The 25,110-nt window shown below is 46.8% G+C and overlaps 1 protein-coding gene across 1 annotated transcript in view; it reads left to right on the forward strand.

The window, feature by feature from the left end:
- Positions 1–25,110, forward strand: part of LOC119406645 (sodium- and chloride-dependent glycine transporter 2) — a 91,407-nt gene that overhangs the window by 65,199 nt on the left and 1,098 nt on the right. The window lies entirely within an intron of this gene.

Here is a 25,110-nt window from a genome sequence, read left to right on the forward strand (position 1 = left end):
CCAGCCCGAAAGTTCGGGCGCGGAAACAACTACCCCACCGCAGACTTCTGTCCAGTATATTCACTCTGTATCGTAAAAGCGCATTCAGCTGGATGTGTTGCCGTGTTTCCAGGATGAAACGAGCGCACACGCACGCAATAATCATGAAGTGTTGTCCTCCTCGTTTATATATTTTTTTCCTTCTCCGTGCGCTATTTTCTCCATGCAAGTAGCTCTATATATGGGCAGCAAAGGTACGATTTGGTTGTATCGACTCAGAAGAAGATCGAACGACGCACTCAGCGCCGTACCAGTGATCGCTCACACTTGGTGACGTAAATTTTGGGTGAGCTGTCATACAACCTGATGACATAACGGCAACACAGCTGGGTGACGAAAAATGTGAAAGTCCGCTTATAAGGCGGGTAAAATATGAAGAGAAGATATTATGCGTAGCCCGTCCGAAATCAATTCACACGCCGAAAGATCACAGCAAAACGACTCTTGCTTGCAACGATATCGTCAACACCTTCGGGTAAACGTGGAGCGCGGCACAGACAAAGGACGAGAAACGGACGACTTTTGTCTGTGCCGCGCTGCACGTTTAACCAAAGATGTTAATATACCAACTCGCCCAGATCGCCGTATTAAATCAGGATATTGTCAAGCTTGAACATTCCGCTCCAAAACAACAAAGTGCCCGTAGTCTATTAATACATAATCTTTGAAAAGTTTTTTTTATTACAAAGCACAGCTCACTATATCTAGGAAAATGTATGCAGTATATACCACAGTTTTTTGTTCTGAGTACCTCCAGCTTGCATTGTGGCTGCCCTGCGTGTTCCACTCTGGCTTGGAGTTTCTTCTTCTTCTTCTCTTTTTTTTTTCCTTTTTTTTAACAATCAGGCCCCTCCTCGAGCATGAGTTTAAATCAGATCCTCTAAACTCCAGAAGACACATGCAGTAAGTTCCGTAAGCTGCTCGTGTGTTCTTCTCGCCCCGTCATCAACTTCCTTTAAACGGTCGCTGCGAATGCCGTTTCCTTTATTATTTGCTACCGCATCATCCGTGACATTGCAATCCCCCTATAGTGAACTCAGAAACGTGGGCCACTTCGCTGAGTTCCATGTATGAGGCGGAAATTATAGGGTATTCACAGCGTCTTAACTGCTTGTTGAATCATTCATCAAGGTGTTTCTGTGAGTCCTTCCAATAGGGCTCCGACTTACTGCTTCTCTTATATCAAAGAACTTTGGTTCACCATTTTTGATAAAATATTGCACTAGCACATCCGCACAGTCTATAGACTGTCTAATTTTTTTATAAGGGATCGCTGGAAGCAACTGAGGATAGTATGACCGGAAATTACCTTAGCAATGATTTTGGAATAAGAATCACCTCTCAGCGCAAAACACAAAGTACTAGCCTTCGCAACCATGATTTCGCTGACATGGTGGTCCCGCACCCTGGTGGTCCAGTGATTACGATGCTTGATTGCTGACCCGATGGTAGCGGGATCGAATTCCGGCCACTGCGGCCGCATTTCGATGGAGGCAAATGCTAGAGGCCGTGTACTTTGGTTTAGGTGCACGTTAAAGAACGCCAGATGGTCAATATTTCCGGAGCCCTCCACTACGTGTGTCCCTCGTTATCGTATCGTGATTTGGGACGTAATACCCCATACTTTTAATATTTCTTCACAGTTGACAGGCGAACGTCCAAGCACTGACCCCCCACGTGCTAGATGTTATGGTGCTCGACTGCTGACCCTGCAGGTCGCGGGATCGAATCCCGGCCGCGGCTGCCGCATTTTCGGTGGAGGCGAAAATGCTTGAGGCCCGTGTACTTAGATTTAGGTTGCACGTTGAAGAATCCCAGGTGGCCGAAATTTCCGAGCCCCTCCACTACGGCGTCTCTCATAAACATATCTTGGTTTTGGGACGTTAACCCCAATAATTATTATATTATCCAAGCACTGATCAGTATCTATATAATGAGACCGCTTGAAAAGCACAGCGCCGAAGGAAGCGCCTGCGCAGCGAACGATGAGCAGGCGATATCTTACCGTAGATGTTATGACGAACACAATCTCGACAAGCGGTATGAACTGGTTCATGACGCCAGGATGGTGGTGGTCTTCGAGCAGCTTGACGATGTACGTGCCTCCCTGGGTGACGGTCGGGAAGCCCGACACGAACATGCCGATGCACACGAAGAAGGCCACCTTGTTGATGTTGGTGTTGTTGGCGCGCACTTGCGGGAACAAGTCCTCCGCGCACGCGATCACCGTGCACACGTTGAAGATCTCGCACGGCAAGCGGTGGATGAGACGCTGCGCACACGAACATTGATGCAAGTTGCGCAGTGTCGGCTTCAACCAGAATTCTTTGGCAAGCGCGGCACAGGAGCTGGCAAAAAGAGGACCATGTCCAATTTCTCATTTATTTATTTTATTTATTTATTTATTTATTTATTTTGAGCTTTCGTGGTCATTGGAATTCTAGAAGCACAAACAACCAGCTAGTTTTTGACGAAACGATTTAAAAAAACCACTAAGACAACGATATTAGAGCGCCACTCCCTTTGAAGTCTGACCCGCTGTGATAGTAGCTTAGCACGGAGGGTTTCGCGTTGCAAGGTCGAGGGCGTGGGTTCGACTCTAGGCCACGGCGGCCGCATTTCGAAGGGGAAGAGATGCAAAGAACGTTCGCGTGCTTACATTTAGGTTCACGTTAAAGATCTCCAGATGGTCGAAATGTAATCCGAGTCCCCCACCACGGCGTGCCTCATAATCAATGGTGGTTTTGGCACGTAATACTCCCAATTGTTACTATTGCCTGAAGGTCTTACACCTGGACGATTAGACTGACTATACACTTTCCACGAAAACAAAGGAACGTCCGTACTTAGGAATTCTCAGGTAATCCGAAAGAGAGAGAGAGAGAATGGACTTTTATTATTATTGATTTACAGAAAACCATCGTTTGGGTGGCGGCACGCCATTATTCAACCAACATAGGTAACGCTAGCTATTCGCCAACAAGAGTCATTATTTAGCGGATATTAGCCAAACCAACCTTTATAGTATCGTTACTTGTTGCGCCAGCTATATGACATGCTTAATTGCTGGAGCGGCTGTATGATTTGGTTGCTTGTTGGACCGGCCGTATGAGATGGTTACTCGCGGCAACAATTGCCTGCCTTGCTTTGGTCGTGGTTTATGAAGTTTAGTGTCCCACATGGTTCCAAGCTATGAGCGACGTCGTAATGATGGGCTGCGGATGATTTTGACCACCCGGGGTTCTCTAGCAAAACTTTGATTTGGGAGAGCTGGTGCATCGTCGATGCTGTTTAGGGTCTTTAACTTGCACTTAATATTTATTTATATATTATTTATTGAACACTGCATACAAGAACTGGCCCAAGCAGGACAGTTACAAGAGGCAGGATATAAAAAAAACACATATAGCACAGTACACGGGCGTCAAGCGTTTTAGCCCCCATCAAAGTGCGACCGCCGCAGCCGGGATCGAACCCGCGCCTTTCAGACCAGCAGCCTAGCACCGTAACCACTGAGCCACCGCGAGGGCCCCGTCCTGTTTCCTCTGATACGGCACTGGCATGTACACCTACATAAGAATCCGTGTATTCCCATGTACCGTACGGAGTTACCGTATGGGCGCAGTTTTACAGGCGAAGTAGCCCTAGAATGCTTACGCATTAAACTTCATCATTTTCAACATCAAGAAGAGCAGCAGCGAGTACCTCACACCACTGCTCTAATGATGGGCCTACTCACCATTGTGTCAACTGATATGATAAGAGTGCGAGAAGAATACCGGTCCAGAGACGCGGCCAGGACATCGTCTTCAACACCTCCGGGAAGATGACGAACGGGAACACGAAGGCGGCACAACGCGGCCACCATTTTTATCAAGTATGCTTTAGAACTGCCACAGCTCTTGAAGTACACTAGACATAAGGCTCGACCTTCAGTATATTGTCGAAGCATGCGAACCAAATATTTCTTGAGAACCAATATCAATGAGAACTAACAGGCAATAATGCCAAGGAAAGTATAGGAGGTGTTATTTACAGTAATTAGGATATAAATGTGAAGAAAGTAAAGTGAACGAAAAGATAACCTGCCGCCGGCAGGGACCGAACCTGCGACTTTCGAATAACGCGTCCGATGCTACCACTGAGCTACGGCGGCGGTCATCCCCCCGTACACCTTATGGGGTATATATGTGCATTTAAACCTAGTAGTGTTAGTCGGCGCTGATCGCAGCCATGGCAGCAAGTGTGGAACACTCTTTTTCTGCCTGTTGGCGTCCCGTAGCACGTGATATTTTTACGAGCCGGCAGCTGACCAATAATCCCTCGCTAATACCTGAAAGCATCAAGTCTGCCAGAGCGAGACCCTCGCTATGAATGAAGGAAAGAAGATGACTTTTAAGGGCTCGTTTTTCTTTGTTAGACACAATAATAATGAGAACTAGCAGACAATAAAGCTTCAAAGAGAGTGAGGACGAGCCTGTGTGCGCAGAGAGAGAGCGCGCGCTAGAGAAAGCGGCACCTCGCGTTCCGCTTGTAAACTGTACGTGCAAATTTGCCTTGTAAAGACGTTATAGTTAGCGGGCACTCGGTGACGATTCATGACACGGACAGTCAAAGGCGGGGCCGACTCTAAGTACGAGGAGCGTGCTGTCAGAGAAGAGGACGACTCACTAGAAGGCGCTAGAGAGCGCAAACCCATTACTCATCTCGAAGGCTTCGTAACAATTACCCCGGGTACATAAAGGGAGCCGCCTGGCGACCTAGCAGCTCGTTACTATGAGCGGGCCATGGTAGAGCTTCAGGTGCTCCACGTTGACAATGTCGCACAGATGGTTCCATGGGTTCGATCAGGTAGTTGGCCGCGGATGTGCGTTCGACGACACGTAGAGGCCTTCGTAATTGGGCAGTAGTATGGAAGAGAGGCCAGATGCAGTGGTAGGGACCGAGAGCCATACGAGCGCTCCAGGGAGGAACGTGGGTGCAGAAGTGTTGGTCTCACGCAGATGCTCTTCTGCCGCTCTTGGTCATGCGTAATAAAGGTCGTGGAGAGCTCGCGACACTTCTCAGCAAGTCTGGCTGTGGCAGAAATAGGCACATTCAGATCGATACGGCTTGTAGGGAAGGATTGTGTCGATTGTGTCGATTGTGTCGATTGTGTGCGACGGGTGCCTGCCGTACAATAAGAAAAAGGGTGAGAAACCAGTACTCAGAGGGGCGGTATAGTAGGCGTAAGTGACGAAGGGCTGAATGGCATCCCAATTTGTGTGGTCGGTGGCAACGTACATCGAGAGCATGTCGCCGAGCGTGCGGTTAAAGCGTTCGGTCAGGCCATTCGTCTGCGGGTGGTAAGCAGTAGTTTTGCGGTGAACAACGTTGCACTCTTTGAGAATGGCTTCGACGACTTCCAACAAGAATGCACGGCCTCGATCACTCAGAAGCTCCTGGTGTGGACCGTGACGCAGCATGATCGGTGGAGCAGGAAGGAGGCCACATCGCGCGCTGTAACCGCTGGGACGGCGGCGGTTTCGGCGTATCGCGTGAGGTGGTCTACAGCGACGATGGCCCAGCGATTACCAGCAGACGTCAGAGGAAGTGGCCCATATAAGACGATGCCAACGCGCCAAAAACGGTCGGTCAGGGCAAGGTAGAGGTTGCAGACCTGCCGGTGACAGGTGCGTTGAAGTTTTGCGGCGCTGACAATCGATGCAGGAGCGAACGACTTCTGCACGTATGGTACATCCCTCGCCAAAAGTACCGCTGGCGAATGCGGTGGTAGGTTTTCGATACCCCAGAGTGTGCACACTGCGGATCAGAGCGGAACGGCTCGCATATGTCAGAACGCAGACTTCGGGGTATTACTAGTAGCCACTGGCGCCCGTCGACGTTGTAATTGCGTCGGTGGAGCAGGTCGTCGCGAACGGCGAAATGGTGGCCTTGAAGACGCAACGCGCGAGTGGATGGTGTGGCCGATGTATCACTCAGCAAGTCTATCAGTGAGGCAATCTATTGATCCTTGCGCTGTTCGGTAGCAATGGTGTGAATGTCGATGAAAGAAACTGCAAAGTGAGACACTGAGCTGTGGGCATTGTCGTCAGGCAAGGGAGAGCGCGACAGGGCGTCGGCGTCAGCATGCTCGTGTCCGTTGCGGTACAGCACGCGGATGTCGCTGTCTTGCAGGCGAAGTGCCCAACGGGCGAGGCGGCCTAAGGCATTCTTCAATGACAACCAGCACAGTGCATGATGGTCGGTGACGACATCAAATGGGCGACCATACAAATAAGGTCGGAACTTCGTAAGGGCCCAGATGATTGCCAGGCATTCTTTCTCCGTAACGGTGTAGCTGGTCTCGGCTTTAGTAAGCGTGCGACTGGCATATCCCAAGACATATTCTAGGAACCCAGATTTGCCGGCCCAAGGACAGCGCCGAGGCCAACACCGCTGGCGTCCGTGTGTACCTCTGTAGGGGCCGTGGGGTCGTAGTGGCGTAGTGTGGGAGGAGACGTCAACAAATGACGGAGGTTTGCGAAAGCGTCGTCGCACTCTGACGACCACGAATTGAGGGGCCCGTTGCTACCAAGGAGCTTCGTCAGCGGCGATATGATAGTCGCGAAGTTTCAGATGAAGCGCCGAAAGTAGGAGCGTAGTCCTACGAAACTGCGTAGTTCTTCGACGGACGTAGGTTTGGGGAACTCTATCACGGCCCGAAGCTTCGCTGGATCAGGGAGAATTCCGTCCTTGGGCACGACGTAGCCTAGTATTGTCAGCTGCCGTGCTGCAAATCGGCCTTTCTGTAGGTTCAGTTGTGGCCCGGCGTCGCTCAAACGCCGCAGGCGTTGAAGATGCATGGAGAAGTCCGGGGCGAAAACGATGACGTCGTCGAGGTAGCACAGGCACGTGTGCCATTTCAAGTTGCGCAGAACGGTATCCATCATGCGCTCAAAGGTCGCGGGCGCATTACACCAGCCCAAACGTCTTGCGTCTTGCGTAGGCGGCGTCTTGCGGCATGGTAGCTGGCACGGTACGGGATCTAAACTCCAGGGTCATCGAATGGAGACCGAAGTTGTTTTAAGGGCACAGCACCTCCACCGAATTGTAAAGACGTTTATTAGCAGGCATTCGGCGACAATGCACCACGGTGACAGTCAAGGCAGGGCGGACTCACAGCACCCGGAGCGTGCTCTCAGAGAAGAGGACGACCCACTAGAAGTGCTCGAGAGGACGACCCATTTCTGAGTTCGAACGCTTCGCTACAGGCTGAACTGTTCATGACCGTGTTTGGTGCTCGTAAGATGTCTTTTTTCACTAAACCCGAGGAGTGGTTCAGGGCCTCTATAATCAAGCAAAACTCTCATTCCACAACAAATGTATTCCGTTGTCTCTCTTCCATAAAATATATCACTTCGATCCTAATCAATCGTGCCTTGTTGATATTTGTAAAACCAGAAAAACTGCCCGTCGGCTTCCAACATGTGGTCGTGTCCGTTGTCTCGCTGTAATGCGCGTGTGCTCGAGGCATTGTTCGCAGTATGTGGGAAACCAGGTCTGGCCAGGTGGCGCGCCTAAAACTGACACCTGGCGCCCAACTCCCAATCCATGCACATCGGCGCAAAGCGGCCGCGAGAGGAGTCGAGGATGTTTTGTCGATTATGCATTCATAAACGCAACATAACCGTCGACCTCCAAGCTTCTCTTTCCACGTTTGAGCTTCTAGCATTGTGGCATGGTTCCACGTTATCAACCCCTCGTATTTGTTTATGTGCCCAAGTGTTTTGGGCCGTGCCCAACAGGGCGGCTCTGCATGTCCGCGAAAACTCCTGCACTGGTTCCCCGCTGGCAAATTTCGAGGGCCTTGAAAAACGGTTGGCGGTGGTGCTCGCTTCGTCCGTACTTCACTGGTGTGTCTGCACGTTTCATTTCCGTTCCTTTTCTAGCCATTATGCTTCACCGTCTAGTGCCATCAAGAAATACTCCAAGCATAAGTCACATTCTTTGGTGGAGATAAGTAACAATTCTTCCTTGGCAGGTGCGCAAAATCTTTACGCAGGGAGCTCGAACCCTAATATGTCTTACACTAGCCACAAGTGACAGTACAAGTGTACACTACCGTATGTCTCGAAGTCCTGGAAGCAACATCCCAGGTGTCGAGCCAAATATCCACTTGCACCGAAGACCAGAGCACAGCCCAGCAGATTCGACACTGTCATAGCCAGCGGCAGCAACAAGAAGGCCCTGAGAAAACAAATAAACGACATTCTGTACTTCGTACTGATGAGAAATCATAGTTTAGCGCAACAGTCTTTTCATCATCATCCACATTCACAATCATCATCATTATTACTAGCATACTTTGTGTCTGGTGGAGGACGCAGGCCTCTCCAAATGATCTCCAATTTACCCTGCCATACGCTATTTCAGTCGATTCTTTTCATGACTGCAAAATGCTGTTTTTATCCCCCCGTCTAACCTCTTGCCACCGTAGGCTGCGCCTCCCATCCCTTGGTATTCCTTCCGTCACTAACGCATAACGTCGGTTGTCTGCATCATAGAACGTCTTCGAGCGCGCAAGAGCACACGGGCGGAGTAGAAAAGAAAAGTCCCTGTTCATGTTTAAAAATTTTTGTAGTGCGCACAAAAGACGGCGACACACAGAAAGAAGGTACAAGCGAGAGCTTACTCACAACTGATTTATTTTTTGAAAGGGACTAAGCATATAAGCACAAATAATCATCACAAGGCTTGCGCGGAGCAAGTCATGAGGCATATGGGCAGAATAAAACAAGTTAAACAATTCAAGAACGACCTTTCTTTATCAGTAAGTGCCACCGATGGTTGACTGATACGCTTTTTCCCACACCTACTTATATGAAACGCTTCCGCGACTTCACGTGTAAGTTTATCACTATGAGCAAACAAAATTAGGGATGTGCGAATATTAGAGTTTCGAATTCCAATCGAATAATGCTTAATCGAATAATTCAATTCAACTTCCGAATATCTAGTGCTCGAAGTTTCAAATAATTCGACACCACGAATATCCAGAACACGACAAAGGCCAATGGTGCAGCTTGGTTAGGGCGGGGTGGCTAAAACTAACCCTAACGTAGATACAGTAGGCCTTTCGTTATAACTTTCGCCGATATGCTGGTTCAAAGGCGAACGCATGTTTATTTTAAATGCGATTACGTCATTTCCGCACGTCATGGCTCCAGCAAAGAAGGCCAGGGAACAGTCTGAGAAACTGTCGAATTGCTAGCGTAAAAAAATAAACAGCACACTGAGCTCAGACCTTATAGTGAAGAGGTTAAAAATACTTCAATGAGTCCCTGATCCCAAAAAGGATGACCCTTCGAAATACTGGAAAGAGCATAGAGCTGCACTTTATCCAGGTATCACCAAAATTGCTTTGCGATACCTTCCCATTCCTGCTACTGAGGTGCCAAGTGAGCGCATGTTTTCAACTGCAGGAAACACCGCAACATCACGGCGAGAGAGCCTAAAGCCAGGTCATATGGAACAGCTTGTGTTTCTGCATGACAATTTGTAGTCTTTCAGTAGCCGTCACTCGCGGCGTTAGGCAATCGAGGACATGAGCAGATTTCATTTCTTTGTTTTTTTCTTCAATTTTCAATAAAATATTTTCACTCGATATTAGATTCGACATTCGATAGTTTTTTGCCAATATTCGAGACTATTCGATTCGAATTCGATTCGAGATGAAATTTCACTATTTGCGCACCCCTAAACAAAATGTCTGCGTCACTGAAAACAGGATTACAATGACATGATTTGCAATGATTGAACAAGCGCGAAAAGGTTTCTTTCCCCAGAGAACTTTCACGTTCTTTTAGGCGTGTGTTCATGCTGCGTTTGTACCTTGTTTCTGTGTGTCCCAGCCTTTCGTGCGCGCTACAAAAAATTTTAAACATGAATTCATACCAACTCGTCAAGCTATCAGTTTTACTGCAAGAGTCTCTGTGTTCTGATGCGCTGGAATGTCTTTCACGACGCGATTCACAACCAACTAGCCCAGTTGTCTATGCTTATCGGTTGTCTGTCCTACGCACTGCGTGACCCGCCCAGGTACATATTTTTCTTAAATACGAAAACGATATCCTGTACCCTTCTTTATTCTCTGATCGACTTCCTTTCCTTGTCACTTGTCACTTCCTTTCCTTGTCACTTTTGTACCTGTCACTTTTCGTTCCACCTCGCGCTGAGTGGGCCTTAGTTTCTTCTCGTGTTTGCTGTCCTCCAAGTGACTGCCCGTATTTCAGTACTGGTAGAAAGCAATGTTTGTACACTTTCTACTTTAGGGACCGTGCTAAGTCGGACGTTATGATTTGGGAAGTCTGTCGTATGCGCTTGCGCCCATCGTTATCCTTCGGTGTCCCTTTAGATGGTATGGTTGCGCTCTTAGTAACTGACCTAAATATACATACTCTTCCACAGATTCGGGCTGACTGCTATACTCGTGAACCGTTATTTTCCACCAAGGGAGTCTGCCGCGCACTATCTTTGTCTTCAGTATATTCGTGTTTAACCCTAGTTATCTAAATCAAATATGTCCTACAGCTTTGTCCAAATTGGTTGGTATGCGGTTTTCTCCGGCCGCCTTACCGTGGGGCATGCCTCGTACGGCTTTTCTAACCTCATCGGTAACTATACATGTAATTGGAGCGACTTTGATTTCACTCAAGGTTGGAGAACGTTGGAGGTTGTAGATGCACATTTCACAATACAAGTGTTCTACCACTTTTACTGTGTAATTTAAATTGCTAACTTTGATCTGATTATCTCTTATCGCATGCATAGTGGTCCTTCCAATACAGAGTTTCCCTTCAACTGCTTTTACACTGTCGACTTTTTAAGCCGGTACCTGTACCTCTTTGTTGCTATAATTCCGCATTTCCCCGAGTTTCTTCTGGTTGCTCAGCTTCAATAGTTGGACAAGTTCTATTTTATCCCTATGGGCAATTATTTTATCTGTGGTAGTTTCTTAATAAATCTTTTGAGGTTTAAAGGGCTTGCTTGCTTCTTGTCTTTGTGCATATCATCTAACTTCAATTGCTGCTACGAAAATCCAGTTTCGAAAATTCCCTCTTTGTCTTCATTTTCTTCTTCTAACCCTTCGCAGTCGTTTTCAAGAGTGTTATCAAATTCTTGTGCTTATTGCTGCTATTCCATATAGGCTGGTTTGTTCCTTATTGATTTTGTTGGCGTTCTCTTAAGGCTGCGGGCGATACTCGCTCTCACAAGCCTGTGATACGTCACGGTATCTTGCCTACTAATTTTATATCCTGTGGTATGCTCGGATCCCCACACATTATAAATTCTTTTTTTTTGTTAGCCGTAGGGCTAGGGCTTTCTCACGTTCACTTCGCATTTTCATGCATTTGGGAGAACGTGTTTATTGTAAGGCGCCTACTTTTGCTGCTAACACCTCGCCTCTGCTATTCTAGTGTCGATACCATAGTTCTGAATGCTCGTTCTCCTTCTTGCCTTCTTCCCTATTACTATGACTATGGTGTACTGGGTTCACACTTTTTCAATGGTAAATAAAAGCCTTATAAATCTGTACTACTATGTCGTCTTTGTGGCAGGATGTTGGAGCGTGCACTTGGCTTACCTTCAGCTTACATCTCCTATCTATTTTTATCACTACGTTTACTAACATTTCATTGATACTGTAGAATTGGCCAATGTCACCTGCGACGTCTTCGTGAAACAACACCGAACGCCATACTCTATTTTTCCAGTGATTCAAGTAGCAGAAGACGCGCCAATTAGTCAGCACAGTATATACCTCCCAAATCTTCTTATCTCACTAAGGGCAATGATATCTAGGTCAAGGTCTGCTAAATCCTCCAGTACCTCCGCCAGTTTAGCTTCACTAGAGAGTTTGTTTGCCATTGAGAGGCTTAATCATAAGAGTCAGCTGGGAGGGGGCGGCCAAGTACTGCAGTAGCGAGGCCATAATCATCACCACGGTTGCGATAATCGTCGACAGCAAAACTTTCCTGCAACTACTGTGCAAAATCCCCCACTGGCTGCTCTTCCTGCCTTTAGGGGATCACTTCAGAAAAATTTACAGCAGGGTCACTTTCAAAAAATATACAGTGAAACCTCGGTGATACGATCACGGCTCATACGAATTTGGTTGTGACACAAATTTTTCTTTGTTCCCGGCCAAGGCCCATTGGCCTGCAATGTAATGGAGTACGGTTGTTGCGAACAGATTTTCACTACGCGACATTTGATACGAACGTACGCTACCGCGCAGGTACGAAGAGGTGCTGTCCGCGCTGTCGTGGAAGACGCGCCAAGCACGTTCGGGCGCAGAAACGCAAGCGCGGGCATGCTCGCCGCGCCCCCAATTCATCAGAATCACGGTGTACAAAAATACTTCTCTTACGGAATGGTCACAATAAACATTCAGTGACGCGTCGTAGCCTCCGAGATTGTGTGCGCGAATCTTGGAGGCCCTAATGTGCCGCCATCTGTTTTCGCGTTTAGCTACAAGTCATGTCCTCGTGCATCAGACGTCCCATGAAAGGCGGACGAGGATCGAAAGAAGAATCACTAGAAAAACATCTCTCGAAAAACGTCCCCAACACCACCCCGATAAGAAAATAATAACATAGGACCGCAGTTCTGAAGTTTTCTGGCCTTCATATATCGCGTCAAACCGCTCCTTAAGTCACTTTAGCCGCACTACTCTGTTGTCACTCTGTTGTCATGCGAAAAAGCATACTGAGATTTGGAAGGCGCTACTAGCTGTCGCGGGTATCAACACACCTGGTTCAATAATTACACACAAGCGTACGGGCCGTATATTTACGAGTGCAGGTATGATCTCTGACGTCCAAAAACCTCAGTGGTAATCATTGAGAGCTGTTCGTGGCTCTGCTGCAGCCCTGAAAAACAATAACTGAAAATGTACGCCAGCTTTTTCTTGTCGCATGCTAATTTTCCATACTTTCTGGTGATACAAATTTCGGATGATACGAATATTTTTGGAGATTCCGCGAGATTCGTATCACCGAGGTTTTACTGTAGTTTTTTGGTTGCAGCTATGGCGACAGTACATTACATAAGCCATATTCCTGTTGCCCCAGCTAATTCCAGCCACAGCTTAAAACTATGCCGACACACTTAATGACAGCGCAACCGAATGCATGTTGCCGACTATTACATGAAGTACGTCACACTATTTTTGTTCTCTGTTTGACTTCCTAATTAGGTAACACTGATTAATTACCTTCTAAAGCAACGAAGCCGTGCAAAAAATTCCAATTACAAAGTTGGGAATCGGTTCGTAAAACGTTCGCCTAGACAGTTTCTAAGTTTCTCTCTATTAAGTGTTGATGTGTTTCTGCTTCGGAGCCAGAAGTGCGTCCTGCAGATGCCCGCGAAACAAGAAAAAGATACCACGTGGCATACCCATAGTAATTGAAGTGCTCCCTGCAAACGACAATAGTATTCGGGCACGTGTAGTGCGGCTTAAAAGGCGACAGGACCGCGACGACGGTGGTAGTTATGCAATGACGAACTTGTTGCGAGATGTCGCTCAAGCGATAACCGCTGCGTCTGCTTATCACTGATGAACCGTGGCGAGGGAAGCATATTGTTTGCACGCACAACGTTAGGTAGCACTGCAATATGGCGCGCAAGCTGGCATGTCTTTGGTATTTTTTTTATGTCGCGGACATTTGCAGTAAGCGGAAAAACACGAATATTTAATAGATAAATAGCTAAAAACTGTCCCATAGGTCGTTTTGCAAAACTGATCTACAACTTTTTATTTGAATTTCTTTGCCCAGCTCCATTGCTTTAGAAGTTCAATAATGGATCTTACCAAATTAAGCAGAACACAGTCCATGAAATAGTGAGCAACATGCATTTGGCCGTGCCTTCATAAAGTGCGGCGGCATATGTTTAAACTCTGGCTAGAGTTATATGGGGCACCCTTTATAGAGAAGACACTGTCACGATTATTGCATGACAGCATACTGTATATTGTCCTAGCAATGTGTTTAAGGCATATCTTGTCACAGATTTCTTGTTGCCAGCAAGCGTCCGTTCATATATGTCGACACGCTTCTTGGGGGTCTGAGACCATAATTTATTGCTGCTCCTCTCTATGCACTTGCTCTCTACTTGCCAAGGCTATGGCAAAAGACAAAGAAATCATTAAATCGATGGGACAGAGCTCAACCAAGAGACACCGCGCGTAATCTGGTGCCCAGCACACGCCGGTCCGGAAGGGAATGAGAGAGCTCTGACAAACCGAGCGGAGCGTCAGCCTCCCACAATCGAGCCCCACTTAATGGCGCCAAAAGACATTCACTGGCGGAGCACACGACAAAAATATAGCGGCCCCCATAAATCCCTAGAAGGGGAAGACGCTACGGACCTCCGCAAGGTACAGACTGGGAGTATTTTTAAATTTATGGCGGCTAAGCAAAATATATCCAACGTTGTACCATGACGCTTGTCCGTGGTGCGGTGGTTTGCGAACTTTATACCACATCTCATGGGAGTGTGGCCGAAAGCCAGACAACTTAAAATAATTCTTATGCAACAACTTTGTAAACAGCTTGGGGCATTGGGAGGCAAAACTCGCCAGCTCGTACCCAGAAGTGCAGTTAGCGCTTCTGCGTCACGTTAGGCGAGCGGCGGAAGCCAGTGGGACCCTGGACTTGGGACCCCACCTAAGATGCTCCTGAATCCCCCTTTTTCTACCCCTTCCCTAAAAATAAGTTTTGTTCTTCTTGTTGCAGAAGTATTAATACGGCCCTTTACTACAGATTTCTGCCTTCAGTTCGTGGGCCCTGATTTGAACACATCAAAGCCATACACTAATGCCTGTTTTTAAATGCAAAGCATTTCTTGGCGAAGCAGGGACACTAAGAATCTATCTATCTATCTATCTATCTATCTATCTATCTATCTATCTATCTATCTATCTATCTATCTATCTATCTATCTATCTATCTATCTATCTATCTATCTATCTATCTATCTATCCTATCTATCTATCTATCTATCTATCTATCTATCTATCTAAAACATTAATGACAGGTGATGGCATAATTGGCATGACATGCAAATCATCTAGCATATAATGACATGAATGTCACAAATGGCACGATCAATATGTGGTGAAGCTGTCGTGGTCTTTTACTTAACGTGGTATATCTCGGTATGTGCATGTGCGCAAACACGCGCTAATAAATTACATGTCAAGACATGAATAACGTTACGGCCTAATTGAAATGATTTGCATACCTCATATACCATGAAATCAATGGCCTAAATGACGTGTCATTGCAGTCATTTATTCAGCTAGAATATCTCAGCATGCATGACCCGACTAAATGCCCACGTACGCCCACCTCGTAACACTAGGCTCCAAGTCAAGCATTGCGCCATAGCCGTTTCCTTGCTGACTGCTTCGCATAACATTGATTCCCACAGTACGTGGGATATGCCGCACTTTATTCTCAAGAAAATCATCATCAGCCTGACTGCACCCACTGTAAGAAAAACGCCTCTGCTGTGTTTCTCCAATTAAGGAACATTCAAGAGAATTCAAAACTTAAAATGTGCGAAAAACGTTCAGGCGCAACACAAGCGTCCGTGCTGTATTTATGTTTTCTTTTGCCTTCATTGCTGAGTGCGTGCTTGTCGTTTACCAAGAAGCATTCATTTGTTTTCTTCTGCGCGTGAATGTGCATCTGAACAAGCCGGGCCAAACTTCAGCGAGCAGATACCGTATCGTAATGCAAATATGAATTTTGACAACTTTTGAACCTACACTTATCATCATAATAAATCTCTTCATCTGTTCATATGTTACGTTATATATGACGTCAGATAAGCTTGATCTGTCCGGCAGTTATGCCGCTTCTTGTCTCTTTTCTTTTTCTTCGCGCAGGAAATGCACCGTGCTGTATTGCTACCAAGAAATGTATCGTTTTCTTTTTTTTTACGTTGGTTGGTAGTATCTTTCATTTCTGTCATTTTTCGAGCTCCGTTGCAAACGTATTTTTTATATGAATTCGTTTAAGATTGTCACAGCTACGTACGCGAAGATTGTGCTTTGTAGCCCCTCCGTTTCTTGTGCGCAAGAATTGCGCTGTTTTGTTCACTGTTCCCGTGCGTGTATCTTTTGTACTACATGTTGAACTTTAATCCTTTCTGTTTGACTTACTATTTTGCAATTGTTTCTTTTGTATTTTTTTTTTCAATTTCATATGTATATGCACATATCTTTTGTGTATTGCCCCGCCTTGCTCAATGACCCCCATGGGGCCTGTAAGGTGCCTTGAAATAAATAAATCAATAAAAAATATACCCACCACTGTAGCGAGTACGTGTCGAAAATATTGTAGGACGCCATGGTCTGGAGCTGCCCAACACCAACGGCGAGCCCCGACAGCACCGAAAACGTTGCATCACTCCATGTCTGCGTTCGAATGAAAGGCAAAAAATGTGCAGAAAACCATCCGCAGTTACTGTTACTGTAAGCGAATACGCGTATGGTTTTAGAAAGCAATTCGCCTTATTGACGTACCGACGTACAACACCCATCCTTTAACCTAATGAAGCCAAGGAAAGGACAGGGGTCATTTGTTTAAGCTTAGTAAGTATGAACTAAATGGAAACGAAGTAAGGTGGACGAAAAAAACTACTGGCCACCGGTGTGAATCGAAACCACAACCCTCTAATTAGGTGTCGTAATTGTTATTACAATGATAACAAATGAGAACTATTACAAAACACGAACTTAACAGAGTACAATAGTTACTCAGAGTCATGAAATAGCATTTACATAAAAACATCGAACTAAAGATGAAAAAAAGCACTGCCTTGCAGAAAAAGACGTAGCATTCGATCACAGTGATACAATTAAGAAAATCACATATTTGTAATAAATAAATTATATATCTATTTGTATTATCGTTTATAGACATTCCTAATAAAAATGTCAGAGTCGCCTTCTCTACAATTACACCGATACCACTAACATACTTTTTCAATTAGATGAGAACCTCTCGAATATACGTCCATGTCAGCAGCAGTAAATATAGCGAGATGATGGAACAGTAGAGGCAGACCGCGTTTGTGCTTTGTTCTCTTTATGCCCCGTTCGATTTTCCACTTTTTAACACGAATCAAGATTGACAATATGCGTTGAGAAGCGGGTTGGCTCATTATGAATAAATCATATTTAGAAACTTAAAGGGGTGGTTTCACAAACTTTTGAGGCTAAAAAGAGCCTGCTGTAGGCTTCCTCTGTATGCAAAGACCGTCAGCACGAAGCGTTGGACACGGCAAACGTTTATAATATATTTTAATTCGCCTCCAAAGTGTGCCGACATGCTAATTCTCGCGCTCCAGACCCATCACTAGCGCGACTGACACCGACGTCACTGTGTAGGAAGCGTAAAGAAAGTCTTAGTGACGTCACGCCACATTAGAGTGACGTGCAATGAGCGGTCACCCACAGCTCCGCTGCACCGGACAAGCCAAGCGAGCGTCGGCTACAAAATTCGTTAATTTTTTTTTAGTTTTTGTCGAAGTAGCCAAGTTTGCTCGCATTTCGCAATGTGCTTCGCATCGTCACCCGAACCTGCGAAGGAGAAATTAGGGTACTTGCTTGGGCCAGTTGATATCTATTCATTGTTACCTTATTGCGCACCACTTTGAGGACGAAGACTGAGTTCGTGTGGTTCAGTCTTCGTCCTCAAAGTGGTGCGCAATAAGGTAACAGCGAATTTAGAGAAGTTTAGTTGGTTCGCACGCTTCTTTGATTCAGCATACCGGGTTTCCATAGCCGTAAACGCGAGAGGTTGGATAGGTCAGGCCACCTGGTGGCGCTAAAATGAATCAGGCAAGCACAGAATTGCTGCTGCAGAAACCTAATGCATTCTACTTCTCTGCTGGTGTAAATTCTCAGCAGCGGCGTAGTTCCAAAGACGCTGCCTTCTAAAACATTCTTTTCGCCATAGTCAATCAGGGGGGCGCTAGCCCCCACCCTCCCGCTGAAAAAAGGTGGGGGCGGAGCCCCCCCCCCCCCAACTATCGAATGCACACTGGGAAACCATAAATTGGGGCGAAGTGTTCATTCTATACAGCAATTACTTAATTATATAATGAAATTCGTCCTGCGCTCCTGCTGTGGAGATGGTCTTCCGTGTCTCACGACTACGCATTGTAGGTTATTTGCGGTGCAGGCCGCCTATGCGACGCTTTCGGGCTTTGCGCTACAGCATTAAAGAGAAAGCTGCCGCTGAGTAGGGGCTCTATTAACGTAAGAGCCCTCTGTCATAATTTTATCCTGCTCTGCCTGGCCTGAAACTTACATAATCGACGAGGCAAATACGGGCAGGAACCAGTAAACACTCTATGGGCCGATCAAACGCTCTTCCAGATTGAGGAACTTCATTTTCTTTAATCGGAAAGGAATAGCATCACCGTTGCTCTATATACAATTTACTATGAGTTTATGAGTATGCGGAAGTTCTGAGAGCTTTAGTTGGGCCGCATTGGAGGAGCTAAACAAGGTTTCCGCTTTAGTTCCCGATTAACCTTCTTCGCCTTGCTTATCATAATGTAGCTTGCAGCGATCGCGGCGGCTTGGAACAAGGCAAGGAATAAGGCAATGGACACGGGTACATTGGTAAGCCCAGCTTTCAAGCTTGTCCCACAATTTGATCTACCGGACCAGGGAAATGCTCAGAGTCCACGGTTTTCTGGACTAAGGAGACTGAATTGACAGCCGGGCTAGTTCGTCTTGAGTCATCTCGAATTGACGTGTACGGGGCAAATCACTCGGACGGCTAAGAAGCACACATGAGCAGCGCTGTTTATTTCTCTCCCTCCCTCCCTCTCTCTCAGCAAGGTTGAGTTCACAGAGTTGTATACAAGCACAAACAGCTCGACATCGCTATACTACAATTGAAAATATTTATTATACTCATATGAGTCTATCTCACCAGCTACTATTAGTAGCCGCTGCCGATGTGATGGGCGGGTAGCCTTCCTGAATTACATTGAGAATGAGACACTGTCCGGCTTTTGCAAAAATGTTTAGTTATTGTTCAGCATAGTAATGCGATGTTTAGTGTGCACACGTCATTTTAAAACCGCGAGATTTCACAGATTTGTGACGTCGCGTAACTAGCACGCGATTTTTCATGTCACACCGAAACTTTTCCACGAATGGCGAAGAACCAATGGCCAGAAATATGCCGTATTGAAAATAGTGTATGCTCTTATTTTTTTCATGTAGTCGTGCATGAGTGGCCATTACGCGATGGGTTATTTTGGAGTAGTTTATTGCATCGCGTTACGAGCACGCGCTGTGAGCATGACTAAGAAAATTTGACCAGTGATAAGCAGCTAACGACCAATGCGGCAGGACATAATGCGGGGTAGTTTAACATTATATTCACCCATATTTTTTCAAAGAAAATTTGTGCTCACACCGTTTGCATAGGCATATTTACATGGAGGGGCCGGAGGCCTTCCAAGCAAAGTTGCGAATACAAATACCACGAGTATAAAGAATGCACTACGCCCCTAATACCACAAATTCTTCGGTTTTAAAACTTGTGGTTGATAAGTTAACAACAATAGCGATATAATAATAGTAATAATAACAATGCGCTAGAAATACTATTTCGACTATGAGCAAACAAGACAAAATATAAAATACGCAAACCTGAATATGTGCAAGAAAGTGTAGTACTAATTACGGAAAAGAAAATGTTCAGTCACTGTTGCCTACACTAAAAAAACGCAATTATTAGCGAGCAGCGTCTAGACGTTAACGAAATTATATTGAATGATACAAATCTACCCTATTGGGGAAGCCACCATCGACATGATTGTATTCATGCATAAAGTAGTGTGGGCAATATATAAAAAGTGTTGCTTGCGATACTATGACATGCATAACACGTATATGTGTGGTTGTCCCAGTGTAAGCTACGTAGAACTGACTGTACTTTTTCTATAATGTCATTAAACACTGCTAACCAAATTCTGTCTCTGTATATGAAAAATAACAATTAAATAAATTCGAATGAAGTTCGCGCCTCTCTCTCACTTATATATATATATATATATATATATCCCCGTCTTCCCCGTATATATATCCCCGTCTTCTTCAAGACGAAGAAGACGGGGCTCCCGTCGAAACGTATACACAATAAACAGTTGTTTTTTATGAAGGCGCATATACTTTTATACTTATAACCTTGCGGCAACCGAAGTTACTCTTCCACAGTTAAGCCTAATATTATATTATATATATATATAGATTATATATATATATATATTATATATATATATATATATATTATATATATATATATATATATATATATATAAAAAAGAGAGGGTGACCTTAATTTTTAGGTCTGGCGGTCCCATGCCGCCAATTTCCCACAGGGTGGGTGCCCTCCCAAGCGACTTTGAACTTCGTTCTGCCGAGCACAGGCCGGAAGTGCGCTTGTCCATATTTTACCGGTATGGTACCCGGCGGCAGCAATTCTCTGCCTCCCACAGCAGAGGCGGATGCTCAACTATTTCACCAAGGCTGTGGTGGGTTAAGGTGCGCCCAGGGGTCTTTGCAGAACCTTATGGGGCCACCTTTCGAGATGAGTACCCATTAACAACCGAGCGCCAGGTAGGTGTACTCCTCTACCCCTTTAGAAAAACCGGTGGGTTCCCGGTCGGCACTGGGAATCGAACCAGGTACCTCCCGCATTGGAAGCGGAACGCTCAACCATGTAGCCACCGCTGCGGTAAAGAGGGTGACCTTATTTTTAGGTCTGGCGGTCCCATGCCGCCAATTTCCCACAGGGTGGGTGCCCTCCCAAGCGACTTTGAACTTCGTTCTGCCGAGCACCAGGCCGGAAGTGCGCTTGTCCCTATTTTACCGGTAGGTACCCGGCGACAGCAATTCTCTGTCTCCCACAGCAGAGGCGGATGCTCAACTATTTCACCAAGGCTGTGGTGGGTTAAGGTGCGCCCAGGGGTCTTTGCAGAACCTTATGGGGCCACCTTTCGAGATGAGTACCCAGAAACAACCGAGCGCCAGGTCGGTGTACTCCTCTACCCCATTAGGAAAAAACCGGTGGGTTCCCGGTCGGCACTGGGAATCGAACCCGGTACCTCCCGCATTGGAAGCGGACGCTCAAACATGTAGCCACCGCTGCGGTAAAGAGGGTGACCTTAATTTTTAGGTCTGGCGGTCCCATGCCGCCAATTTCCCACAGGGTGGGTGCCCTCCCAAGCGACTTTGAACTTCGGTTCTGACGAGCACCAGGCCGGAAGTGCGCTTGTCCCTATTTTACCGGTAGGTACCCGGCGGCAGCACTTCTCTGCCTCCCACAGCAGAGGCGGATGCTCAACTATTTCACCAAGGCTGTGGTGGGTTAAGGTGCGCCCAGGGGTCTTTGCCGACCTTATGGGGCCACCTTTCGAGATGAGTACCCATAACAACCGAGCGCCAGGTAGGTGTACTCCTCTACCCCTTTAGAACAACCGGTGGTTTCCCGGTCGGCACTGGGAATCGAACCCGGTACCTCAGCATTGGAAGGGACGCTCAACCATGTAGCCCACCGCTGCGGTTATAAAAGAGGGTGACCTTAATTTTTAGGTCTGGCGGTCCCCATGCCGCCAATTTCCACAGGGTGGGTGCCCTCCCAAGCGACTTTGAACTTCGTTCTGCCGAGCACCAGGCCGGAAGTGCGCTTGTCCCTATTTTACGGTAGGTACCGGCGGCAGCAATTCTCTGCCTCCCACAGCAGAGGCGGATGCTCAACTATTTCACAAGGCTGTGTGTGGGTTAAGGTGCGCCCAGGGGTCTTTGCCGACCTTATGGGGCCACCTTTCGAGATGAGTACCCATTAACAACCCAGATGAGTACCCAGATGAGTACCCATTAACATGTGTATATATATATATATATATATATACATACCATCGTCCGGTAACTCGGTACTCCGGAAACGTCTCTGCATATACCGGAATATCGTACACGCTAGTATTCTCTAACAACAAATTGTAGTGAGTGTTCAAGGTAGGGTTTCAAGGCATTCGAACGGTTGCTCGCGTGTGTGTGCAAGAGAAGACGATGCAGCGCTGAGTGCGTCACAGGACCGCGTGTTCAAGCTTCCTACACAGTGCCGTCAGTGTGCAATTGGCCGCTCAGAAACCGAAACCGAAATTCGTTCACCTAAATAAGCCAATATTAAATTATTTATCGCGAATACATGGATCTTGGAGAGTGTACCATGCTTCCTGGAGCAATCAAGAAATGTTTGCAACAAAGAACGCGCCAGCCACAACTATATGATGGCACCACACCTTTATGCAGAATAACGGACACCAGGGGTGCTATTCTGGACATTGTCGAATTCCGCCATGCTGTTAAATTCCGCCATTAGTCAATTATGATTGGTCCAGAGGGCTGCTACGGCCTTTCTGATTCGCTTAAAATGGCTCCATTACGAAATTTGACAATATGGTGGAATTTAACAGTGTCCAGAATAGCACCCCTGAGCTAGTCATAGGTGTTCATGTTTAATAGACAGGGCGTGAAACACGGACACAAGAAAGACGTCAAGACACCACAAACGCCTACTAACGACTGAAAAGGTGCACAATGGCTGAAAAGGAGGTAGACAGAAAAACTTATCTGCGCATGCCCAGGCAAGAGGCGATTCCTGTCAATCCGGCACGCGTGGTGGTCTACGTAAGAGATAACTGTTGAGGTATTTAGGTATTTGAGTTCTTCTTTATGCAAGTTAATCGACGGTTGTCTCACGCATATGCTACCACTAAATTGACATGCCAGGTCTCAACCATGAGACGCGTTTCTTCATTGCTGTGCCTGTACAAAACTGCGCAATCATCGAAATTCGGCGTGCACCTACACTCTCGACAATGTAAAGAAAGATTAGATGCTGGTCCTCCGGTTAGCGATCTCTTATGGTCCGCTCACGCTAGCGGCAAGCCTGGCGCGGTACCGTAGAACGTCGGCCGCCGCCGTCCGCGCGAGAGCTGTCCAACGTGCACGGCAAGCTTCGCCGGCGAGGCATTCGCGCCTCCGAAAACATTGCCGCACTGCCAAAAGCAGTTGTCGTCCACTTCAAATCTATCAAGTGGCCGCCGTGCGCTCTGTAGCTTGTAAGCTCCGAACTGATGCTTCCATTTGCTTTAGTCAGATTCATATCCTTAAGCTTCGACAGCAAAATATTCGTGCCGATTCGACACCGTTTTTGAGAGCCATACACATATAATTGATGCTGTAAGCCTAGATAGTGGAGATGGGCGCTTCCGAAATCTCGGAGGACATAGAATTCGCGTTTATTAGCTGTTTCTAATCATCCATAGCTGTCGTCACTTGACCTGGCGCCAGCTTGGGGACACGTTATTTGGTTTTACTCTACGCTCTTCTGAATACCAGACAGATTAAAACGCTCTATTGGCTGCTAGAAGCATGCCTGGCAACGATACGGACGACATCCGCACGTCTATCGCGTGAAAAGCGCGGAGCAAGAAGCAAGCAGCTCGAAGCGTCCCGCGGAAGACGCATACAACGCGGAAAGCTGATGTAACTGCTCCGTATTGGCCACGTCGCTCTCCGGCAGCCGGAGAACGCCGTGAAAATGGGTCTCGGACCCACTCTCCGAGCGGCAAAGAACGGCTGACGTGCGCGAGCAAAACCGCCTGCGCACGGCGGCCTGAGAACGGCAAACGACGCAAGGAGAGCCGCCGTGCCTCTAGCGTGAGCGGGCGATTATGTTCCATTAATCTCCTGTTAACACAGTGAGCCGTCTGTACTACGTAGAAGCGGCCGCAGAAAAAGGGTATCGTATACACCACACATGTACGGCACTCAGCGATGTTCTTGGTATGTTTTATGATAGAAATGTCAGTGCGCCTCTTCTCTATTACTCGCTCATTTTTTTCTTTGCACAGCGGCACAGATCTTACCTAGCTTATTGGCAGCCGTAAAAACATTAACGCCATATCTACCTCCAACTTTCTTCGTCCTGTGAGATGTGCAGTTCATCTAAGGAATACCTACGACACGCTTATTACTATCGCTTTCTGAAACTTTGCTCGGACAATTAACAAAAAGGACTTCTTTAAACGTTTGGCAACAGTGGCCGCTGCAACGCGAGGATAACATACATCTAAAGGATGCGTAACCTTTGCGTTAAAGCTGGTATTCGTGTTGTGCTCACACGACTTGGTGAGAGAAGACTTAAGGCATTGACATGCCTATACTGGCTATACCGTGAGCCAACAGTCAATTAACTTGCGTAAAGAACAAATCAAATACCTCAAAGTTACCTCCTATATACGTAGACCACCACGCGCGTCTGATTCATAGGCATCGCCTCTTGCCTGGGCATGTGCAGATAAGTTTTCGTGTCTTCCTTCTTTTCCGCCATCGTGCACCTTTTCAGTGCTAGTCGGCGTTTGTGGTGTCTCGTCTCCGTGTTTGCACGCCCTGTCTCTTTAACATGACTTAAAGGCCAACTTCGGCGATTTTTTTGCCATGTCAAAGTAATGGTGCTTTTATGTTCCTGAGACGCTCCTGTCACGGGCCCGATAGCAGAAATACTCAGCAAATTGGAGATTAATAATAAATAAGCAAAAAAGCGCAACACCGAACCGAAACCCAACGAGCACCTGCTTTCGCGTGACGTATAAGGGGGACAAAACCGGAAATATGCAAGGCATGGCCGGTCCCGCCAGCGCGTAGTATGAAAGCTGCGAAAGCGGCGAAGAGCAGACGGCAGGGGAAAGGTGACTCCCTCGGAAATATATCTTGTGTGACTTACCGTGCCACGTGCACAAATGCTCGAAGCTGTCGGAAAATGACAGCTGCGATGCCGACGCATTTGTAGGCCCAACTAATATCGCCATTCCATTCCTCTCTCGATGACGTGGAACACACCTGTTAGCTCTTTGCTCGCCTGGTTGCACACGCCAGATGGCACCATCTGCCAGGCAGCTCAAGTTTGTGGGGCCTGATCGGGG

This window comes from Rhipicephalus sanguineus, chromosome 10 (assembly GCF_013339695.2).
Source record: "Rhipicephalus sanguineus isolate Rsan-2018 chromosome 10, BIME_Rsan_1.4, whole genome shotgun sequence".
Taxonomy (NCBI): Eukaryota; Metazoa; Arthropoda; class Arachnida; order Ixodida; family Ixodidae; genus Rhipicephalus; species Rhipicephalus sanguineus.